Source organism: Pongo abelii, chromosome 4, assembly GCF_028885655.2.
Source record: "Pongo abelii isolate AG06213 chromosome 4, NHGRI_mPonAbe1-v2.0_pri, whole genome shotgun sequence".
Taxonomy (NCBI): domain Eukaryota; kingdom Metazoa; phylum Chordata; class Mammalia; order Primates; family Hominidae; genus Pongo; species Pongo abelii.
The window spans coordinates 43,833,317-43,857,371 of record NC_071989.2 but is presented as its reverse complement, the minus strand read 5'-3'; the positions used below and the strand labels follow the sequence as shown (position 1 = coordinate 43,857,371).

The 24,055-nt window shown below is 43.5% G+C and overlaps 1 protein-coding gene across 1 annotated transcript in view; it reads right to left on the bottom strand.

Annotated features, from left to right (window-relative positions):
• The window catches only part of LOC100462337 (large ribosomal subunit protein P1-like), a 39,491-nt gene extending 15,455 nt beyond the window's left edge, over positions 1–24,036 (bottom strand). The window contains exons 1-2 of the mRNA XM_054556370.2: positions 23,858–24,036; positions 22,283–22,332 (exon numbers count right to left, since the gene is read on the bottom strand). The gene's annotated coding sequence lies outside the window, so the exon portion shown is untranslated. The remainder of the gene's footprint in view (positions 1–22,282; positions 22,333–23,857) is intronic.
• Between the last annotated feature and the right edge of the window lie 19 nt (positions 24,037–24,055).

Below are 24,055 nucleotides of genomic sequence, written 5' to 3'. Positions count from 1 at the left end.
TTCTTCTTCTGGACAACAATTCTCATGATCTCCCCACCATGCACCTTGTGACCCCCTCCTCTGCTGACAATAGATAACCACCTTTAACTGTAACTTTCCACTGCTTACCCCAGTTCTATAAAACTACCCCACCCCATCTCTGTTTGCTGACTCTCTTTTTGGACTCAGTCCACTTGCCGCCAAGTGAAATACAGCCTTGTTGCTCACACAAAGCCTGTTGGTGGACTCTCTTCACACAGACATGCTTGACATTTAGTGCCATGACTCAGATTGGGGGACCTCCCTTGGGAGATCAATCCTCTGTCTTCCTGCTCTTTGCTCCATAAGAACATCCACCTATGACCTCAGGTCCTCAGACTGGCCCAAGAAACACCTCACCAAATTTAAATCAGGTAAGCGGCCTCTTTTTACTCTCTTCTCCAACCTTTCTCACTATCCCTCAACCTCTTTCTCCTTTCAATTTCAGCACCACCCTTCAATCTCTCCCTTCCCTTAATTTCAGTTCCTTTCCTTTTCTGGTAGAGATAGAGGAGACACATTTTATCTGTGAACACAAAATTCCGGTTCCAGTCACGGACTCAGGAAGACAGTCTTCCCTTGGTGTCTAATCACTGTGGGGATGCCTGCCTGATTATTCACCATCATTCCAGACTTGTTCGATCACCGCAGGGATGCCTGCCTTGATCCTCCACCTTGGTGGCAAGTACTACCTCCTCTGGGTGACAAGTACCACCCCCCTCTCTCCGTGTCTCTACCCCTCTTTTCCCTAAACTTACCTTTTTACTATAGGCAACCTTCTGCCCTCCATTCCTCCTTCTTCCCCCTTAGCCTGTGTTCTTAAAAACTTGAAACCTCTTCAACTCTCACCTGATCTAAAACCTAAGCATCTTCTTTTCTTCTGCAACACCGTTTGGCCCCAATACAAACTTGATAATGGCTCTAAATGGCCAGAAAACAGCACTTTTGATCTCCATCTACAAGATCTAGATAATTTTGTCAAAAAATGAGTAAATGGTCTAAGGTGCCTGATGTCCAAGCATTTCTTTTACACCTTGGTCCCTCCCTAGTCTCTGCTCCCAAAGTGACTCATCCCAAATCTTTCTTCTTTCTCTCCTGTCTGTTCCTTCAGTCTCCACCCCAAGCTCTGAGTCCTTTAAATCCTCCTTTTCTACGGACCCATCTGACCTCTCCCCTCCTTCCCAGGCTGCTCCTTGCCAGGCCAAGCCAGGTCCCAATTCTTCCTCAACCTCCGCTCCCCCACCCTATAATCCTTCTATCACCTCCCCTCCTCACACCCGGTCTGGCTTACAGTTTCATTCCATGACTAGACATCCCCCACCTGCCCAACAATTTCCTCTTAGAGAGGTGGCTGGAGCGGAAGGCATAGTCAAAGTTAATGCTCCTTTTTCTTCATCTGACCTCTCCCAAATCAGTTAGAATTTAGGCTCTTTTTCATCAAATATAAACACCCAGCCCAGTTCATGGCCCATTTGGCAACAACCCCTTAGACGCTTTACTGCCCTAGACCCAGAGAGGCCAGAAGGCTGTCTTATTCTCAATATGCATTTTATTATCCAATCCACTCCTGACATTAGAAAAAGCTCCAAAAATTGGATTCTGGCCCTCAAACTCCACAACAGGACTTAATTAACCTCACCTTCAAGGTATACAATAATAAAAAAGAGCCAAACAGTAACATATTTCTGAGTTGCAATTACTTGCCTCTGCTGTGAGAGAAACCCCAGCTACATTTCCAGCACACAAGAACTTCAAAACACCTAAACTGCAGTGGTCAGGCATTCCTCCAGGATCTCCTCCCCAAGGATCTTGCTTCAAGTGCCAAAAGTCTGGCCACTGGGCCAAGGAATGCCCACAGCCCGGGATTCCTCCTAAGCCAAGTCCCATCTGTGTGGGACCCCAATGGAAATTGGACTGTCCAACTCATCCAGCAGCCACTCCCAGAGCCCCTGGAACTCTGGCCCAAGGCTCTCTGACTGACTCCTTCCCAGATCTTCTCAGCTTAGCGGCTGAAGATTACCGCTGCCTGATCACCTCAGAAGCCTTCTGGACCATCACAGACACTTTGGGTAACTCTTACAGTGGAAGGTAAGTCCGTCATCTCTTTCTTAATCAATACGGAGGCTACCCACTCCACCTTACCTTCTTTTTTTTTTTTTAATCTTATTGGTTTTATTTTCATTTCAGAACCAAAAAACAATCAATCAAAACCATCATTTTAGTCTTCCTTTCCTTTCTCTTTTTCTCCCATATCTGCTTACAGTGCCCATATTGAACATCTTTCTTTACCTTTTTTTTTATTATTATACTTTAAGTTTTAGGGTACATGTACACAATGTGCAGGTTGGTTACATATGTATACATGTGCCATGCTGGTGTGCTGCACCCATTAACTCGTCATTTAGCATTAGGTATATCTCCTAATGCTATCCCTCCCCCCTACCACCACCCCACAACAGTCCCCAGAGTGTGATGTTCCCCTTCCTGTGTCCATGTGTTCTCATTGTTCAATTCCCATCTATGAGTGAGAACATGCAGTGTTTGGTTTTTTGTCCTTGCGATAGTTTACTGAGAATGATGATTTCCAATTTCATCCATGTCCCTACAAAGGACATGAACTCATCATTTTTTATGGCTGCATAGTATTCCATGGTGTATATGTGCCACATTTTCTTAATCCAGTCTATCATTATTGGACATTTGGGTTGGTTCCAAGTCTTTGCTATTGTGAATAGTGCCACAATAAACATACGTGTGCATGTGTCTTTATAGCAGCATGATTTATAGTCCTTTGGGTATATACCCAGTAATGGGATGGCTGGGTCAAATGGTATTTCTAGTTCTAGATCCCTGAGGAATCGCCACACTGACTTCCACAATGGTTGAACTAGTTTACAGTCCCACCAACAGTGTAAAAGTGTTCCTATTTCTCCACATCTTCTCCAGCACCTGTTGTTTCCTGACTTTTTAATGATCGCCATTCTAACTGGTGTGAGATGGTATCTCATTGTGGTTTTGATTTGCATTCTCTGATGGCCAGTGATGATGAGCATTTTGTCATGTGTCTGTTGGCTGCATAAATGTCTTCTTTTGAGAAGTGTCTGTTCATATCCTTCGCCCACTTTTTGATGGGTTTTTTTTTTCTTGTAAATTTGTTTGAGTTCATTGTAGATTCTGGATATTAGCCCTTTGTCAGATGAGTAGGTTGTGAAAATTTTCTCCCATTTTGTAGGTTGCCTGTTCACTCTGATGGTAGTTTCTTTTGCTGTGCAGAAGCTCTTTAGTTTAATTAGATCCCATTTGTCAATTTTGGCTTTTGTGGCCATTGCTTTTGGTGTTTTAGACATGAAGTCCTTGCCCATGCCTATGTCCTGAATGGTAATGCCTAGGTTTTCTTCTAGGGTTTTTATAGTTTTAGGTCTAATGTTTAAGTTTTTAATCCATCTTGAATTAATTTTTGTATAAGGTGTAAGGAAGGGATCCAGTTTCAGCTTTCTACATATGGCTAGCCAGTTTTCCTAGCACCATTTATTAAATAGGGAATCCTTTCCCCATTGCTTGTTTTTGTCAGATTTGTCAAAGATCAGATAGTTGTAGATATGCGGTGTTATTTCTGAGGGCTCTGTTCTGTTCCATTGATCTATATCTCTGTTTTGGTACCAGTACCATGCTGTTTTGGTTACTGTAGCCTTGTAGTATAGTTTGAAGTCAGGTAGCGACCGAATCCAGCAGCACATCAAAAAGCTTATCCACCATGATCAAGTGGGCTTCATCCCTGGGATGCAAGGCTGGTTAAATATATGCAAATCAATAAATATAATCCAGCACATAAACAGAACCAAAGACAAAAACCACATGATTATCTCAATAGATGCAGAAAAGGCCTTTGACAAAATTCAACAACTCTTCATCCTAAAAACTCTCAATAAATTAGGTATTGATGGGATGTATCTCAAAATAATAAGAGCTATTTATGACAAACCCACAGCCAATATCATACTGAATGGGCAAAAACTGGAAGCATTCCCTTTGAAAACTGGCACAAGACAGGGATGCCCTCTCTCACCACTCCTATTCAACATAGTGTTGGAAGTTCTGGCCAGGACAATTAGGCAGGAGAAGGAAATAAAGGGTATTCAATTAGGAAAAGAGGAAGTCAAATTGTCCCTGTTTGCAGATGACATGATTGTATATCTAGAAAACCCCATCATCTCAGCCCCAAATCTCCTTAAGCTGATAAGCAACTTCAGCAAAGTCTCAGGATACAAAATCAATGTGCAAAAATCACAAGCATTCTTATACACCAATAATAGACAAACAGAGAGCCAAATCAAGAGTGAGCTCCTATTCACAATTGCTTCAAAGGGAATAAAATACTTAGGAATCCAACTTACAAGGGATGTGAAGGACCTCTTCAAGGAGAACTACAAACCACTGCTCAATGAAATAAAAGAGGATACAAACAAATGGAAGAACATTCCATGCTCATGGGTAGGAAGAATCAATATCATGAAAATGGCCACACTGCCCAAGGTAATTTATAGATTCAATGCCATCCCCATCAAGCTACCAATGACTTTCTTCACAGAATTGGAAAAAACTACCTTAAAGTTCATATGAAACCAAAAAAGAGCCCGCATTGCCAAGTCAATCCTAAGCCAAAAGAACACATTAGCTTCTTTTCAAGCGCCTGTTTCCCTTGCCTCCATAACTGTTCTGGGTATTGATGGCCAGGCTTCTAAGCCTCTTAAAACTCCCCAAATTTGGTGCCAACTTGGACAACATTCTTTTATGCACTCCTTTTTAGTCATCCTCACATGCCCAGTTCCCTTATTAGGTGGAAATGTTTCAACAAAATTATCCACTACCCTGATTATTCCTGGACTACAGCCACATCTCATTGCTGCCCTTCTTCCCAACCCAAAGCCTCCTTCACATCTTCCTCTTGTATCCCCCAACCTTAACCCACAGGTATGGGACACCTTTACTCCCTCCCTGGCAACTGATCACATGCCCATTACTATCCCATTAAAATCTAATTACCCTAACCCAACTAAATGCCAGCATCCCATCCCACAACAGGCTTTAAGGGGGTTAAGGCCTGTTATCACTCGCCTGCTACAGCATGGGCTTCTAAAGCCTACAAAATCTCCTTACAATTCCCCCGTTTTACCTGTCCAAAAACCAGACAAGTCTTATAGGTTTGTTCAGGATCTGCACCTTATCAACCAAATTGTTTTGCCTATCCACCCTTTGGTGCCAAACCCGTACACTATTCTGTCCTCAATACCTCCATCCACAACTCACTATCCCATTCTTGATCTTAAAGATGCTTTTTCACTATTCCCTTGCACCCCTCATCCCAGCCTCTCTTTGCTTTTACCTGGATTGTCCCTGACACCCCTCAGTCCCAGCAGCTTACCTGGGCTGTACTGCTGCAAGGCTTCTGGGACAGCCCTCATTACTTCAGCCAAGCTTTTTCTCATGATTTACTTTCTTTCCACCTCTCTGCTTCTCACCTTATTCAATATATTGATGACCTTCTACTCTGTAGTATCACCTTTGAGTCTTCTCAACAAGATACCCTCCTGCTCCTTCAACATTTATTCTCCAAAGGATATTGCATATCTCCCTCCAAAGCCCAAAATTCTTCCTCATCTGTTACCTATCTCAGCATAATTCTTCATAAAAACACATGTGCTCTCCCTGCTGATTGTGTCCAGCTAATCTCCCAAACCCCAACCCCTTCTACAAAGCAACAACTCCTTTCTTCCCTAGGCATGGTTAGGTACTTTCACCTTTGAATACCTGGTTTTGCCATCCTGACTAAACCATTATATAATCTCACAAAATGAAACCTAGCTGACCACATAGATCCTAAATCCTTTCCCCGCTCCTCTTTCCCTTCCTTAAAAACAGCCCTAGAAGCTGCTCCCACACTAGCTCTCCCTAACTCATCCCAACCCTTTTTCATTACACACAGTCGAAGTGCAGGGCTGTGTGGTTGGAATTCTTATACAAGAGCTGGGACCATGCCCTGTAACCTTTCTGTCCAAACAACTTGACCTTACTGTTTTAGGCTGTCTCCCACATTATTCCTGATACCACACCTGACCCCCATGACTGTAGCTCTCTGATCCACCTGACATTCACTCCATTTCCCCATATTTCTTTCTTTCCTGTTCCTCACCCCGATCACACTTGGTTTATTGATGGCAGTTCCACCAGGCCTAATCGCCACTCACCAGCAAAGGCAGGCTATGCTGTAGTATCTTCCACATCTATCATTGAGGCTACCACTCTGCCCCCCTCCCCTACCTCTCAGCAAGCCAAACTCATTGCCTTAACTTGGGCCTTCACTCTTGCAAAGGGACTATGCATCAATATTTATACTAACTCTAAATATGCCTTCCATATCCTGCACCACTATGCTGTTATATGGGCTGAAAGAGGTTTCCTCACTACACAAGGGTCCTCCATCATTAATGCCTCTTTAATAAAAACTCTTCTCAAGGCTGCTTTACTTCCAAAAAAAGCTGGAGTCATTCACTGCAAAAGCCATCAAAGGGCCTCAGACCCCATTGCTCAAGGCAACAATTATGCTGATAAGACAGCTAAAGGAGCAACCAGTATTCCTACTTCTGTCCTCATGGCCAGCTTTTCTCCTTCTCATCAGTCACTTCTACTTACTCTTCCACTGAAGTTTCCACCTATAAATCCCTCCCCACTCGAGCCAAATGGTTCTTAGACCAAGGAAAATATCTCCTTTCAGCTTCACAGAATCATTCCATTTTATCATCCTTTCATAACCTCTTCCATGTAAGTTACAAGCCACTAGCCCATCTCTTAAAACTTCTCATTTCCTTTAAGACATTACTCTGCATTGAGGTCCATTCCAAGATGGCTGAATAGGAACAGCTCCAGTCTGCAGCTCTCAGTGTGATTGACACAGAAGATGGGTGATTTCTGCATTTCCAACTGAGGTGCCTTGTTCTTCTCACTGGGACTGGTTGAACAGTGGATGCAGCCCATGGAGGGTGAGCCAAAGCAGGGCAGGGCATTGCCTCACCTGGGAAGCATGAGGGGTTGGGGGATTTTCATTTCTTAGCTAAGGGAAGCCGTGACAGACTGTACCTGGAAAATTGGGACATTGCCACCCAAATACTGCACTTTTCCAAAGGTCTTAGAAAAGGGCACACCAGGAGATTATATTCCGCAACTGGCGCAGTGGGTCCCATGCCCACAGAGCCTTGGTCACTGCTAGTGCAGCAGTCCGAGATTGAACTGCAAGGCGGCAGCCTGGCTGGGGGAGGAGCATCTGCCATTGCTGAGTCTTGAGTAGGTAAACAAGGCAGCCAGGAAGCTCAAACTGGGTGGAGCCCACTGCAGCTCAAGGAGGCCTGCCTGTCTCTGTAGACTCCACCTCTGGGGGCAGGGCATAGCTGAACAAAAGGCAGCAGAAACTTCTGCAGACTTAAACATCCCTGTCTGACAGCTCTGAAGAGAGCAGTGGTTCTCCCAGCATGGTGTTTGAGCTCTGAGAATGGACAGACTACCTCCTCAAGTGGGTCCCTGACCCCCAAGTAGCCTAACTAGGAGACACCTCCCAGCAGGGGCCAACTGACACCTCATATAGCCGGGTGCCCCTCTAAGATAAAGCTTCCAGAGGAAGGATCAGGAAGCAATATTTGCTGTTCTGCAGCCTCCACTGGTGATACCCAGGCAAAGAGGGTCTGGAGTGGACCTCCAGCAAACTCCAACAGACCTGCAGGTGAGGGACCTGACTGTCAGAAGGAAAACTAACAAACAGAAAGAAATAGCATCAACATCAACAAAAAGGACATCCACACCAAAATCCCATCTGTAGGTAACCATCATCATAGACCAAAGGTAGATAAAACCACAAAGATGGGGAGAAACCAGGGCAGAAAAACTGAAAATTCTAAAAACCAGAGGCCCCTTCTCCTCCAAAGGATTGCAGCTTGTCTTCAGCAATGGAACAAAGCTGGACAGAGAATGACTTTGATGAGTTGACAGAAGTAGGCTTCAGAAGGTCAGTAACAACAAACTTCTCTGAGCTAAAGGAGGATGTTTGAACCCATCACAAGGAAGCTAAAAACCTTGAAAAATGATTAGACTAATGGCTAACTAGAAGAAACAGTGTAGAGAAGACCTTAAATGATCTGATGGAGCTGAAAACCACGGCATGAGAACTATGTGATACATGCACAAGCTTCAGTAACTGATTTGATCAAGTGGAAGAAAGGGTATCAGTGATGGAAGATGAAATGAATGAAATGAAGCAAGAAGAGAAGTTTAGAGAAAAAAGAGTAAAAAGAAATAAAGCCTCAAAGAAATATGGGACTATGTGAAAAGACAAAATCTATGTCTGATTGGTGTACCTGAAAGTGACGGAGAGAATGGAACCAAGCTGGAAAACACTCTGCAGGATATTATCCAGGAGAACTTCTCCAACCTAGCAAGGCAGGCCAACATTCAAATTCAGGAAATACAGAGAACACCACAAAGATACTCCTTGAGAAGAGCAACCACAAGATGCACAATTTTCAGATTCACCAAGGTTGAAATGAAGGAGAAAATGTTAAGGGCAGCCAGAGAGAAAGGTCAGGTTAGCCACACAGAGAAGCCCATCAGACTAACAGCTGATCTCTTGGCAGAAACTCTACAAGCCAGAACAGAGTGGGGGCCAATATTCAACATTCTTAAAGAAAAGAATTTTCAACCCAGTATTTCATATCCAGCCAAACTAAGCTTCATAAGTGGAGAAATAAAATCTTTTACAGAAAAACAAATGCTGAGAGATTTTGTCACCACCAGGCCTGCCTTACAAGAGCTCTTAAAGGAAGCACTAAACATGGAAAGGAACAACTGGTACCAGCCACTGCAAAAACATGCCAAATTGTAAAGACCAGCAATGCTAGGAAGAAACTGCATCAACTAACGGGCAAAACAACCAGCTAATATTATAATGACAGGATCAAATTCACACATAATATTAACCTTAAATGTAAATGGGCTAAATGCCCCAATTAAAAGAAACAGGACTGGCAAATTGGATAAAGATTCAAGACCCATCAGTGTGCTGTATTCAGGAGACCCATCTCACATGCAGAGACACACATGGGCTCAAAATAAAGGCACAGAGGAATATCTACCAAGCAAATGGAAAGCAAAAAAAAAGCAGGGGTTGCAATCCTAGTTGCTAATAAAACAGACTTTAAACCAACAAAGATCAAAAGAGACAAAGAAGGCCAGTACATAACGGTAAAGGGATCAATGCAACAAGAAGAGCTAACTATCCTAAATATATATGCACCCAATACAGGAGCACCCAGATTCATAAAGCAAGTCCTTAGAGACCTACAAAGACACTTAGACTCCCACACAATAATAATGGGAGATTTTAACACCCCACTGTCAATATTAGACAGATCAACAAGACAGAAGGTTAACAAGGATATCCAAGACTTGAACTCAGCTCTGCACCAAGCAGACCTAATAGACATCTTCAGAACTCTCCACCCCAAATTAACAGAATAGACATTCTTCTCAGTACCACATTGCACTTATTCCAAAATTGACCACATAGTTGGAAATAAAGCACTCCTCAGCAAATGTAAAAGAACAGAAATCAAAACAAACTGTCTCTCAGACCACAGTGCAATCAAACTAGAACTCAGGATTAAGAAAGTCACTCAAAACTGCTCAACTACATGGAAACTGAACAACCTGCTCCTGAATGACTACTGGGTACATAATGAAATGAAGGCAGAAATAAAGATGTTCTTTGAAACCAATGAGACCATAGACACAACATACCAGAATCTCTGGGACACATGTAAAGCAGTATGTAGAGGGAAATTTATAGCACTACATGCCCACAAGAGAAAGCAGAAAAGATCTCAAATTGACACCCTAACATCACAATTAAAAGAACCAGAGAAGCAAGAGCAAACACATTCAAAAGCTAGCAGAAGGCAAGAAATAACTAAGATCAGAGCAGAACTGAAGGAGATAGAGACACAACAAACCCTTCAAAAAATCAATGAATCCAGGAGCTGCTTTTTGAAAAGATCAGCAAAATTGATAGACCACTAGCAAGACTAATAAAGAAGAAAAGAGAGAAGAATCAAATAGATGCAATAAAAAATGATAAAGGGGATATCACCACCAATCCCTCAGAAATACAAACTACCATCAGAGAATACTATAAACACCTCTACACAAATAAAGTAGAAAATCTAGAAGAAATGGATAAATTTCTGCACACATACACCCTCCCAAGACTAAACCAGGAAGAAGCTGAGTCCCTGAATAGACCAATAACAGGCTCTGAAATGGAGGCAATAATTAATACCCTACCAACCAAAAAAAAGTCCAGGACCAGACGGATTCACAGCCAAATTCTACCAGAGGTACAAAGAGGAGCTGATACCATTCCTTCTGAAACTATTCCAATCAATAGAAAAAGAGGGAATCCTCCCTAACTCATTTTATGAGGCCAGAATTATCCTGATGCCAAAGCCTGGCAGAGACACAACAAAAAAAGAGAATTTTAGACCAACATCCCTGATGAACATCAATGTGAAAATCCTCAATAAAATACTGGCAAACTGAATCCAGCAGCACATCAAAAAGCTTATCCACCACCATCAAGTTGGCTTCATCCCTGGGATGCAAGGCTGGTTCAACATACACAAATCAATAAACATAATCCATGACATAAACAGAACCAAAGGCAAAATACACATGATTATCTCAACAGATGCAGAAAAGGCCTTTGACAAAATTCAACAGCAGTTCATGCAAAAAACTCTCAATAAAATAGGTATTGATGGAACGTATCTCAAAATAGTAAGAGCTATTTATGACAAACCCACAGCCAATATCATACTGAATGGGCAAAAACTGGAAGCATTCCCTTTGAAAACTGGCACAAGACAGGAATGCCCTCTCTCACCACTCCTATTCAACATAGTGTTGGAAGTTCTGGCCAGGGCAATCAGGCAGGAGAAAGAAATAAAGGGTATTCAATTAGGAAATGAAGAAGTAAAATTGTCTCTGTTTGCAGATGACATGATTGTATATTTAGAAAACCCCATCGTCTTGGCCCAAAATCTCCTTAAGCTGATAAGCAACTTCAGCAAAGTCTCAGGATACAAAATCAATGTGCAAAAATCACATGCATTTCTATACACCAATAACAGACAAACAGAGAGCCAAATTATGAGTGAACTCCCATTCACAATTGCTACAATGTGAATAAAATACCTAGGAATTCAACTTACAAGGGATGTGAAGGACTTCTTCAAGGAGAACTACAAACCACTGCTCAATGAAATAAAAAAGGACAGAAACAAATGGAAGAACACTCCATATTCATGGATAGGAAGACTCAATATCGTGAAAATGGCCACACTGCCCAAGGTAATTTATAGATTCAAGGCCATCCCCATCAGGCTATCAATGACTTTCTTCACAAAATTGGAAAAAACTACTTTAAAGTTCATATGGAACCAAAAAAGAGCCCACATTGCCAAGACAATTGTAAACAAAAAGAACAAAGCTGGAGGCATCACCCTACCTGACCTCAAACTATACTACACAGCTACAGTAACCAAAGCAGCATGGTACAGGTATCAAAACAGAGAGATAGACCAATGGAACAGAACAGAGGCCTCAGAAATAATACTACACATGTACAACCATCTGATCTTTGACAAACCTGACAAAAACAAGAAATGGGGTAAGGATTCCCTATTTAATAAATGGTGCTGGAAAAACTGGCTAGCCATACGTAGAAAGCTAAAACTGGATCCCTTCCTTACACCTTATACAAAAATTAATTCAAGATGGATTAAAGACTTAAATGTCACACCTAAAACCATAAAAACCCTATAAGAAAACCTAGGCAATACCATTCAGGACATAGGCATGGGCAAGGACTTCATGACTAAAACACCAAAAGCAATGGCAACAAAAGCCAAAATTGACAAATGGGATCTAATTAAACTAAGGAGCTTCTGCACGGCAAAAAAACTACCATCAGAGTGAACAGGCAACCTACAGAATGGGAGAAAATTTTTGTGATCTACCCATCTGACAAAGGGCTGATATCCAGAATCTACAAAGAACTTCAACAAATTTACAAGAAAAAAAACAACTCCATCAAAAAGTGGGCAAAAGATATGAACAGACACTTCTCAAAAGAAGACATTTATGCAGCCAACAGACACAAGAAAAAATGCTCATCATCACTGGTCATCAGAGAAATACATATCAAAACCACAATGAGATACCATCTCACACCACTTAGAATGACGATCAGTAAAAAGTCAGGAAACAACAGATGCTGGAGAGGATGTGGAGAAATAGGGACACTTTTACACTGTTGGTGGGAGTGTAAATTGGTTCAACCATTGTGGAAGATAGTGTGGCAATTCCTCAAGGATCTAGAACTAGAAATACCTTTTGACCCAGCCATCCCATTACTGGGTATATACCCAAAGGGTTATAAATCACGCTACTATAAAGACACATGCACACATATGTTTATTGCAGCACTATTCACAATAGCAAAGACTTGGAACCAACCCAAATGTCCATCAGTGATAGGCTGGATTAAGAAAATGTGGCCCTCTCCCTCTCCCTCTCCCTCTCCCTCTCCCTCTCCTCCCTCTCCCCTTTCTTTGGTCTCCCTCTCCTTCTTTTTTCGGTCTCCCTCTGTTGCCAAAGCTGGACTGTACTGCCGTGATCTCGGCTCGCTGCAACCTCCCTGCCTTGGGCTCCTGTGACTCTCCTGCCTCGGCCTGCCCAGTGCCTGGGATTGCAGGTGCGCGCTGCCATGCCTGAATGGTTTTTGTATTTTTGGTGGAGACGGGGTATCACCGTGTTGACCGGGCTGGTCTCCAGCTCCTGGCCTCGAGTGATCTGCCCGCCTCGGCCTCCCGAGGTGCTGGGGTTGCAGACGGAGTCTCGCTCACTCAATGCTCAATGGTGCTCAGGCTGGAGTGCAGTGGCATGATCTCGGCTGGCTACAACCTCCACTCCCAGCCGCCTGCCTTGGCCTCCTAAAGTGCTAAGATTACAGCCTCTGCCCCACCGCCACCCTGTCTATGAAGTGAGGAGCCCCTCTGCCCAGTTGCCCAACGTCTGGGAAGTGAGGAGTGCCTCTGCCCGGTCGCCCAACGTCTGGGAAGTGAGGAGCGCCTCTGCCCAGTCACCCAACATCTGGGAAGTGAGGAGCACCTCTGCCCTGCCGCCACCCCGTATGGGAAGTGAGGAGCGCCTCTGCCTGGCCACCCCATCTGGGAGGTGAGGAGTGCCTCTGCCCGGCTGCCCCGTCTGGGAGGTGAGGAGTGCCTCTGCCCAGCCGCCACCCCATCTGGGAAGAAGTGAGGAGCGCCTCTGCCCGGCCACCACCCCGTCTGGGAGGAAATGAGGAGCGCCTCTGCCCGGCTGCCCTGTCTGGGAGGTGAGGAGCGCCTCTGCCCGGCTGCCCAGTCTGGGAAGTGAGGAGCTCCTCTGCCCGGCCGCCCTGTCTGGGAGGTGAGGAGCGCCTCTGCCTGGCTGCCACCCCATCTGGGAGGAAGTGAGGAGCGTCTGTGCCCGGCCGCCCCATCTGGGAAATCAGGAGTGCCTCTGCCCGGCCGCCCCGTCTGGGAGGTGAGGAGCATCTCTGCCCAGACGCCCCATCTGGGAAGTGAGGAGCGCCTCTGCCCAGCCGCCCTGTCTGGGAGGTGTACCCAACAGCTCCGAAGAGACAGTGACCATGGGAGCGCCATGAGGACAATGGCGGTTTTGTTGAAAAGAAGCGGGGGAAGTGTGGGGAAAGGAAGGAGAGATCAGACTGTTGCTTTGTCTGTGTAGAAAGAGGTGGGCATAGGAGACTCCATTTTGTTCTGACTAGGAGAAATTCTTCTGCCTTGGGATGCTGTTGATCTATGGCCTTTCCCCCAGCCCCCTGATCTCTGAAACATGTGCTGTGTCAACTCAGGGTTAAATGGATTAAGGGTGGTGCAAGATGTGCTTTGTTAAACAGATGCTTGAAGGCAGCATGCTCTTTAAGAGTCATCACCACTCCCTAATCTCAAGTACCCAGGGGCACAAACACTGCAGAAGGCCGCAGGGACCTCTGCCTAGGAAAACCAGAGAACTTTGTTCATGTGTTTATCTCCTGACCTTCTCTCCACTATTATCCTATGACCCTGCCATATCCCCCTCTCTGAGAAACACCCAAGAATGATCAATAAATACTTCATAAATAAAAAAATAAAAATAAATAAATAAAAAATAAAAAATAAAGAAAATGTGGCACATATACACGATGGAATACTATGCAGCCATAAAAAAGGATGAGTTCATGTCCTTTGTAGGGACATGGATGAAGCTGGAAACCATCATTCTGAGGAAACTATCGCAAGGACAGAAAACCAAGTACCGCATATTCTCACTCATATGTGGGAAGTGAACAATGAGAACACTTGGACACAGGGTGGGGAACATCACATACTGGGGCCTGACATGGGGTGGGGGGATGGGGGAGGGATAGCATTAGAAGAAATACCTAATGTAAATGACAAGTTAATGGGTTCAGCAAACCAACATGGCACATGTATACATATGTAACAAACCTGCACGTTGTGCACATGTACCCTAGAACTTAAAGTATAATAATTAAAATATATGCATATATATTTTAAAGAAAAGAAAAATAAATAAAGATCTAACCTAGATTAATGAAAAAAAAAAAAGACATTTACTCTGCATTTCACTCCATCCTTGGCTACTTTCCCCTTGTTCTTCAGACTCTCCTCCCAGGCCCTCTTCTTGTTTACTTATATCCAGCCCCGTAAATAACAGTGATAGTTTGCTTGTAGACACTCGACTCTTTCTCATACATCATGAGAATCGAATCTCCCCATCTACACAGTTACCCCATCAGTCCCCATTACAACCTCTGACGGCTGCCGCCCTAGCTGGATCCTTAGGATTCTGGGTACAAGACACCTCTTTTACTACTCCTGCTCATCTTTTCACTTTGCATTTCCAATTTTGCCTTGCAGAAGTCCTCTTCTTCTTCTGTGGCTCCTCCATCTACATGTGTCTACCTGCTAATTGGACAGGTTAGTTTTTCTTATTCCCAAAATTAAATTTGCAAATGGGACCGAACAACTTCCTGTCCCTCTCATGACACCAATCAGACAGAGAAGAGTTATTCCTCTAACCCCTCTACTTGTACTGTTAGGACTTTCTGCTTCTACTATTGCCCTTGGAGCCAGAATAGCAGGCATTTCAACTTCTGTCACAACCTTCCATAGCCTTTCTAATTACTTTTCTACTAGCATTACAGATATATCACAAACTTTATCAGTCCTTCAGGCCCAGGTTGACTCCTTAGCCGCAGTTGTCCTCCAAAATCGCTGAGGCCTTGACCTACTCACTGCTGAAAAAGGAGGACTGTATATTTTTAAATGAAGAATGTTGTTTTTATCTAAACCAATCCAGCCTGGTATATGACAACATAAAAAAGCTTAAAGATGACTCGCTAGCCAGGAAAATAATTACGCTGGACCCACCTGGAGACTTTCTAACTGGGTGTCTTGGCTCCTCCCTATTCTTAGTCCCCTGGTACCTGTTTTTCTCCTTCTCTTATTCAGTCCTTTTGTCTTCCATTTGGTTTCTCAATTCATACAAAACCGCATCCAGACCATCACCAATAATTCTATACGACAAATGCCACTTTTAACAACCCCATGGTACCATCCTCTGCCCCAAGATCTCCGCACAGCCTAAATTTCTATTCCTTGTAACTCATTGTAAAATTTTTTTTCTTTTTAAATTTTATTATTATTATACTTTAAGTTTTAGGGTACATGTGCACAACGTGCAGGTTTGTTACATATGTATACATGTGCCATGTTGGCGTGCTGCACCCATTAACTCATCATTTAACATTAGGTATATCTCCTAATGCTATCCCTCCCCCCTCCCCCCACCCCACAACAGGCCCCGATGTGTGATGTTCCCTTCCTGTGTCCATGTGTTCTCATCGTTCAATTCCCACCTATGAGTGAGAACATGCGGTGTTTGGTTTTTTGTCCTTGCGATAGTTTGCTGAAAAATTTTCTTTAAGGTGTCCATGTAGTCCCTGGTCACATTGAAGCAGTCCCAAGAAACATCACCCCAACCCCAATAATCCCCAATAAAACTTATATTTTCTTTATTTTTTCTTATAACTTTATATTTTATAAATAAAAAGACAGGAATGTCAGGTCTCTGAGCCAAAGCTCAGCCATTTTAATACCTGTGATCTGCACATATACGTCCAGGTGGCCTGCAGTAGCCAAGAAGTCTGGGGCAACCCAAAACTACAGAAGAAGTGAAACAGCCAGCTCCTGTCTTAACTGATTGACCAACCTTACAATATTCCATTATGACTTGTTCCTGCCCTGCCCCAACAGATCAATCAATCTCGTGACATTCTTCTTCTGGACAATGAGTCTTATGATCTCCCCACCATGCACCTTGTGACCCCCTCTTCTGCTGACAATAGATAACCACCTTTAACTGTAACTTTCCACTGTTTATCCCAGTCCTATAAAACTGCCCCACGCCTATCTCCCTTTGCTGACTCTCTTTTCGGACTCAGCCCACTTGCCCCCAAGTGACATAGACAGCCTTGTTGCTCACACAAAGCCTGTTGGTGGACTCTCTTCACACGGACGCACTTGACACTCACCTCTGCAGATGAAAAATATATTAATCCTAATATCTGGTCCAAAGAAGGAAACCAACGGAAACTCCAAGTCCCTCCGATCCACATCAAGCTAAAAACCGTGGGAGAAGTAGTAAGAAGGAAGCAGTACCCTATTCCCCTAGAAGGTAGGATAGGGTTGAAACCTATAATCGAAGGCCTTATTAAGGATGGGCTTCTTGAGCCCTGTATGTCCGCTTATAGCCCCCCAGTACTGCCAGTAAAGAAATCAGACGGGTAGTATCAGCTAGTACAGGACCTTGGAGCTATCAACCATAGTCCAGACTACCCACCCTGTTGCCCCCAATCCTTACACCATTCTTAGCAAGATTCCATATAATCATCAATGGTTTACTGTAATAGATTTGAAGGATGCTTTTTTGGGCATGGCCCCTGACTGAAGATAGCTGAGATATATTTGCTTTTGAGTGAGAGGATCCCCACTCAGGGCAGAAACAACAATATCGATGGACAGTCTTGCTCCAAGGGTTCACAGGCTCCCCTAATCTTTTTGGCCAAATTTTAGAACAAGTACTAGAAAAAGTTGTCATCCCAGAACAAATATGCCTTCTCCAGTAAGTGGATGTCATTCTTATAACTGGTGAAGATACAGAGAAGGTAACTGACTTATCCTTAACCATCTGCAGTTTGAGGGGCTACAAGTCCCAAAAAGAAAGCTTCAGCATGTAGAGCCCAAAGTTAAATATTTAGGCCACTTAATAAGTGCAGGCAAGCCAAGAATAGGGCCTAAATGAATCAAGGGAATCATGTCCCTACCCTTGCCTCAAACAAACAAGAACTCAGGAAAATTTTAGGGTTAGTCAGATACTGCCACTTATGGATTGACTCAGAGGCACTGCACAGTAAACTGTTATATCAAAAACTTGCCCAGGAGAAGCCTAACCGTCTCCTGTGGACTTCTGAGGAAGGTGATCAAGTCGAGAAGCTGAAGGAAAGAAAGTCTCATAACTGCCTGTTTTAGCCTTACCCTCCCTAGAAAAGCCATTCCACCTTTTTGTTAATGTGTACAGTGGGGTAGCTTTAGGAGTGCTGACTCAAGAACACAGAGGCCACTGGCAGCCCATAGCCTTCCTATCAAAGGTCTTAGACCCAGTCACTTGTGGATGTCCTCAATGCATCCAGTCCATCGTGGCTATGGCAATACTAGTCAGGGAAAGCAGAAAGTTAACCTTTGGAGGAAAATTGACAGTAAACAAGCCTCACCGAGTTAGAACTACCAGAGAGCAGGGAGATGGCTTACTGAATCAAGAATCTTAAAGCACGAGCCCATTCTGTTAGAAAAGGATGATTTAACATTGACTACTGATAATTCACTCAACCCAGCAGGTTTCTTAACAAGGAATCCAAATCTAAGGAGGGAACACACATGTTTAGATTTAACTGATTACCATACAAAGGTTCAACCAGACCTAAGAGAAACTCCCTTCTGGACTGGATGGCACTTATTCACAGATGGTTCCTCCTGGGTGATTGAGGGAAAAAGACACAGTAGGTATTCAGCGATTGACGGAGAAACTCTCATAGACATAGAGACAGGGAAATTGCCCAACTGTTGGTCTGCTCAAACGTGTGAGCTGCTTGCACTCAGCCAAGCCTTAAAGTACTTACAGAACCAGGAAGGAACCATCTATACAGATTCCAGGTATGCCTTTGGAGTGACCCATGTGTTTCAGAAAATTTGGACTGAACTAGGTCTCATTAATAGTAAAGGTCAAGACCTTGTTCACAAGGAGCTGATCACCCAAGTATTGAATAATTTTCAGTTGCCGGAAGAAATAGCTATTGTCCATGTTCCTGGACACCAGAAAACTCTTTCTTTTGAAAGTCGAGGAAATAACCTAGCAGATCAGGTAGCCAAGCAGGCTGCTGTGTCTTTTGAATGTGTATTTTTCACTTAACTCCCTACCTTCCTCCTCCTACCATAATCCCCATTTTCTCTTCCACCAAAAAAGAGAAACTAATAAAAATAGGTGCTAAAGAGAATTCAGAAGGAAAGTGGATACTGCCAGACCAGAGAGAAATGTTATTTAAACCCTTTATGAGGGAAGTCTTATCCCAACTACATCAGGGGACCTATTGGGGGCCCCAGGCCACATGTGATGCCGTTCTCAGAGTTTATGGTTGTATAGGAATTCATACCCTGGCCTAACAGGTTACAGATAGTTGCTTAGTATGTAAGAAAACTAATAGACATACTACAAAAATATTACCACTCGGGGGAAGGAATCCAGGCTTAAAGCCATTCCAAAGTATCCAAGTTGATTACACAGAAATGCCTCCAACAGGTCGTCTAAAATATTTACTAGTGATAGTAGACCACCTCACTCACCGGGTCAAAGCTATCCCCTTTTCAAATGCAACAGCCAATAATGCAGTTAAGGCCCTAATTGAAAATATAGTATCCAGGTTTGGACTAATAGAAAATATTGACTCAGACAATGGAACTCATTTCACCGCACACATTATTAAAAAGCTATCCCAAACATTAGATATTAGATGGGAACACCATACTCCCTCACACCCACCCTCATTAGGGAGAGTAGAAAGAATGAATCAGACTCTAAAGAACCACTTAACCAAATTAGTCTTAGAGACTCGATTGTCATGGACTAAGTGTCTTCCTATTGCCCTGCTGAGAATTCAAACTGTACCATGGAAAGACATTGGTCTTTCTCCTTATGAGATGTTTTATGGATTACCTTATTTGCACTCTACTGCTGATATTCCTACCTTTGAAAGAAAAGATCAATTCCTTAAAAATTATATGCTTGGTCTGTCTTCTACTTTCTCTTCTCTTAAAACTAAAGGTCTATTAGCACAGGTGCCGCCCTTGGAGTTCCCGGTGCATCAACATCAGCCTGGGGATCATGTCCTCATCAAGAGCTGGAAAGAGGAGACACTTGAGCCAGTCTGGGAAGGTCCTTACTTAGTGCTCCTAACTACTGAAACTGCAGTCCACACAGCAGAGAGAGGATGGACTCACCACACCCGAGTCAAGAAAGTGCCACCCCTCCAGAGTAGTGGCCATAGTCCCAGGGGAAAACCCTACCAAACTAAAGCTAAGAAGAATTTAACTCTCTTTCATCTATTCTATTAACTTTCTTCTTTCCTCGCTGTATCGCTGATCATCTAGTTATTAACATAACCAAGTCAATTTCGCCTCAAACTATTGCATTTGATGCTTGCCTTGTTATACCATGTGGGGATTTGTCAAGTCAAAGACAGCTCTCTACTTCAGAAAAGTACCTCTGTCCCTCCTGGCTCTCCTCATACTCGGCATTAGTGAATTGGGACCATTTAATTCAGGGAGATTTTGATAAAGACCCCAGTGGCAACCAGGAGTCTTGCCCCCACCGACATAGAGCTTTTATGCTGTAGTTGGTCCAACGTTCTGTGGACCACCAAAGAGCAAGGATGGACTGCCCTGACCAGTTTTTGTAATTTCCTAAAACCATACATTCATTTTACTAAACGGACAGCCCCCGCTAACTGTCAGCTAAACCAGTGCAATCCTATATAGGTTATTATCTCGAGCCCCCAAAGTTCTTCCCCTTTTCTAAGCCAGTTCCCTTCTTTAAGCCGGTTTTATGGCATGGGGGCTAGGTGTCAGGGACAGACCCTATTGGATCTTTGAAATGCATTTCTTTGATACCCTGCCACCTGCACCTGCCTTTAAGCTTTTTTCCAAAACCTCTCACAATGGAACCATTGTTCCTCCTCCATCTAACGACAAGGCCAAAATAGCAACGGTAGAAGTTAAAGACTTAAAACAAACTTTGGCAACTGAGACAGGATACCAAGATGTAAATGCCTGGTTGGAATGGATCAAATATTCCATCCACATGTTAAACAAAAGCAATTGTTATGCTTGTGCACAGCAGGCCAGAGGCCCAGATTGTCCCCTTTCCACTAAGGTGGTCCTCCAGTCGACTGGGCATGGGCTGCATGGTAGCTGTTTTCCAGGATTCTACAGCCTGGGGTAACAAGTCATGCCAAGCTCTCTCTCTACTATATCCCGAAGTCTGACACCCTGTGGGTCAGCCCCCAAGGGCCATTCAGCTTCCGTCTCCCAACACTAAGTTCACTTCCTGTGTCTCACAACAGGGAGGAAACTTAGCATTCTTTGGAGACCTGAAGGGATTCAGTGAGCTTAAGAATTTTCAAGAGCTTACCAATCAGTCAGCCCTTGTTCATCCCTGAGTGGATGTGTGGTGGTATTGTGGTGGACCTTTACTGGACACTCTGCTGAATAACTGGAGTGACACTTGTGCTTTAGTCCAGTTGGCTATCCCTTTCACGCTGGCATTTTATCAACCAGAGGAAGGAAAAATAAGACATCATAAAGCAAGAGAAGCCCCTTATGGGTCTTTCAACTCTCATGTCTATTTAGACGCAATTGGAGTCCCACGGGGAATACCAGATCAATTTAAAGCCCGAAATCAAATAGCTGCAGGATTTGAATCAATATTTTGGTGGGTGACAATTAATAAAAATGTAGATTGGATAAACGACATCTATTACAACCAACAGCGATGTATTAACTACACTAGAGATGCTGTTAAAGGAACAGCCGAGCAATTGGGGGCTATTAGCCAGATGGCTAGGGAAAATAGGATAGCCTTAGACATGATATTAGCAGAAAGAGGAGGAGTTTGCATCATGATTAAAACTGAATGTTTCACCTTCATCCCAAACAACGCCACCCCTAATGGAAGTATAACAAAGGCACTGCAAGGTCTGACTGCTCTATCCAATGAGTTAGCCAGCAACTCACGGGTAAATGATCCCTTTACAGGATGGCTAGAAAAGTGGTTCGGTAAATGGAAAGGAATAATAGCCCCAATTCTTGTCTCCCTTATAGTCATAATAGGTGTACTTATTCTTGTCAGGTGCTGTGTCATGCCATGCATCTGTGGGTTGGTGCAGAGGCTCATAGAAACGGTACTTACTAAAACCTCCCTTAACTATCCTCCACCTCATCCAGAAAAGCTTCTTCTTTTGGAAAATCAAGCAGAACAACTAAGTCAAGACATGTTAAATAAGTTTGAAGAGAAAGCTGTAAGAAAAATGCAAGAGGAGGAAGTTGTTAAATATGAATTCTAAATTTCTCTTCAAAGAATTAATATGTCAGTATGTTCCATTCTTTGCCTTCTACTTTTAAATGTAACTTCCTAGGAAAGCAACCTTTTCTGATTACCTACTGCAACCTGACTCATTCTCCACCTTGACTCATTCCGATTACCTACTCCACCTTGACTCATTCCAATTCATTCTCCACCCTGACTCATTTCATAACCATTTTTCCCGCCATACCAGTCACCCCATCACTGTTTTTAAATTAGTCCATCAGAATTAGTTTAGCCTGTGCAGTCTAACCCTAGCCAATAGGGGAATGACACAGCAGTGGGGACCACGTGCATCAGGAATAAGAACCCCTTTCCCTCCCTCGTCCAAGTGCGCACTCACCATTGCTCCATCTGTAAGGGTGCACCCTTCTATAGAAGTACCTTGCCTTGCTGAGAATTAAAAAGAAAATTTTATATTCGAGTGCTATTTCTTTTGTGGCACGGAAACTTTATTTATAACAAGATCTTCTGTATCTAATTACTAACCCTTTTGTTCTCCATTGCTTGGCTTCCCAGTAATCAATAATCATGCTCATTTTGCTTAATTGAAGATTAACATGATCAAAAAGACAGTCTGTTCCTTGCAGAAATTTCCAGTTGTGTAAGATGGTCATTCTCATGACCGTCTGGCTAATCATTTCCCATTGTGTACTCCTGGAGTTGGAATTATTTGCGATTCCTTTCTAAGGACAAAACTGTATCTTCTTTCTTGTGTTTGTCCTTACTGCCTTTCAGCATATTCCAATATGCCAAGAATTTTAATCTCCTACCCCACCCCAAATTGCTGTTGATCACAATCAGGCAATGTCTCTCTCTCTGTTTACTATCTAGTTACTTTACGTACATATGAAATGAGTCATGGGCAATACTGTGGAATGGAAATCATTATTGAATGGTCTTCTTCCCCCAAGTCATTTATGCCACCACTTCACAGTGGTTCCATTTCCAATATATTTTGCCACTTTGCTGCTGAGAATGTGTCTTACTAGGTTAGCATCTATAGTGGTTAAAAAAATCTCCCATAACAATAATTGTGTGAATCACAGAATTACCAATGACCCCTTATCAATAGCATTCCTGTTAATTAAACTGAGTGGAGAGAGATACAAAGAACTCCGAACCTCACTCATGGTCCCCCACCAAAGCTAAGTATTATGGCTTCTCTCTCTCTGACCAGATAGGCAGAGTTTATTGCAAAGCCACAAGTGTCCTCCTTTGGATTCCCCCAAATAGTGTTTCAGTGAATTCCTCTAGCTTGAATTGCTCCTATTTGCTGGGGGAGTTAGGCAGTCCGTATCCGATGGATTTACTATGCCGACAATTACCTGGCCTTTCCACAGCCTTTTATTTGGCACGTACCACATATGAAGCTTAGAAGATACAGGGGGGAACAGGCCAAATGGAGTCCCTTTCCTCAGAGTGCACGGCCTGGCAAAAATCCTTGAATTCAGTATCAACTTCCCTTCACAGGCAAGGCTCTGCACCCTCCCCACGGATGCCTAATCCTGAAACCATTTTGTTTTAGGTTTAGTTAGAAAGCTTTGTCTCAAGAGCACTTTTGTTTGTTTGTTTTGTTTTTTTAAGTCAAGGTAGTTTTGAATAAAGAATACAATATTTGAGTATTTACAAATCGGGTATTTAGAATATTTACACCTATACAAGTTCTGGGTGAAGTATTCTGCTCCAATTAGTAATCTAGGCACACTTTGCTAGAAAATGTTAAGACTGAATTCAAATCAAGTACAGTACTTTAGAAATCTTTCAGGTGAAGCCTAGTTCTGGTTGCTAGGCAACCTGACAGCTTCCCAAGCTGGGACCAACTCGCCTCCCACACTTGACCATCTCTCCAGCGGTGGGACGCGGAGTACCCATTGGCCTGCATCTCCTCTCACTTAGTCCCAATTGGTCAGAGAACCTCTCACTCCGCTCCCGTTGGCTCTCGCCGTATCTCGCAGCTCCGTCATTGGCAAGTGGGCTCTCGTGCCACCCCACGTCAGTCTCTCACACCACTTCCTCGGCCCTGAGACTTTGTCCCCGCCCCTTCTCCCCGCCCTTCCAGCCACGAGAGAAAATCCTAGCGAGTCACCGCCTCTAGTTTCCTTTTGATTGGTAG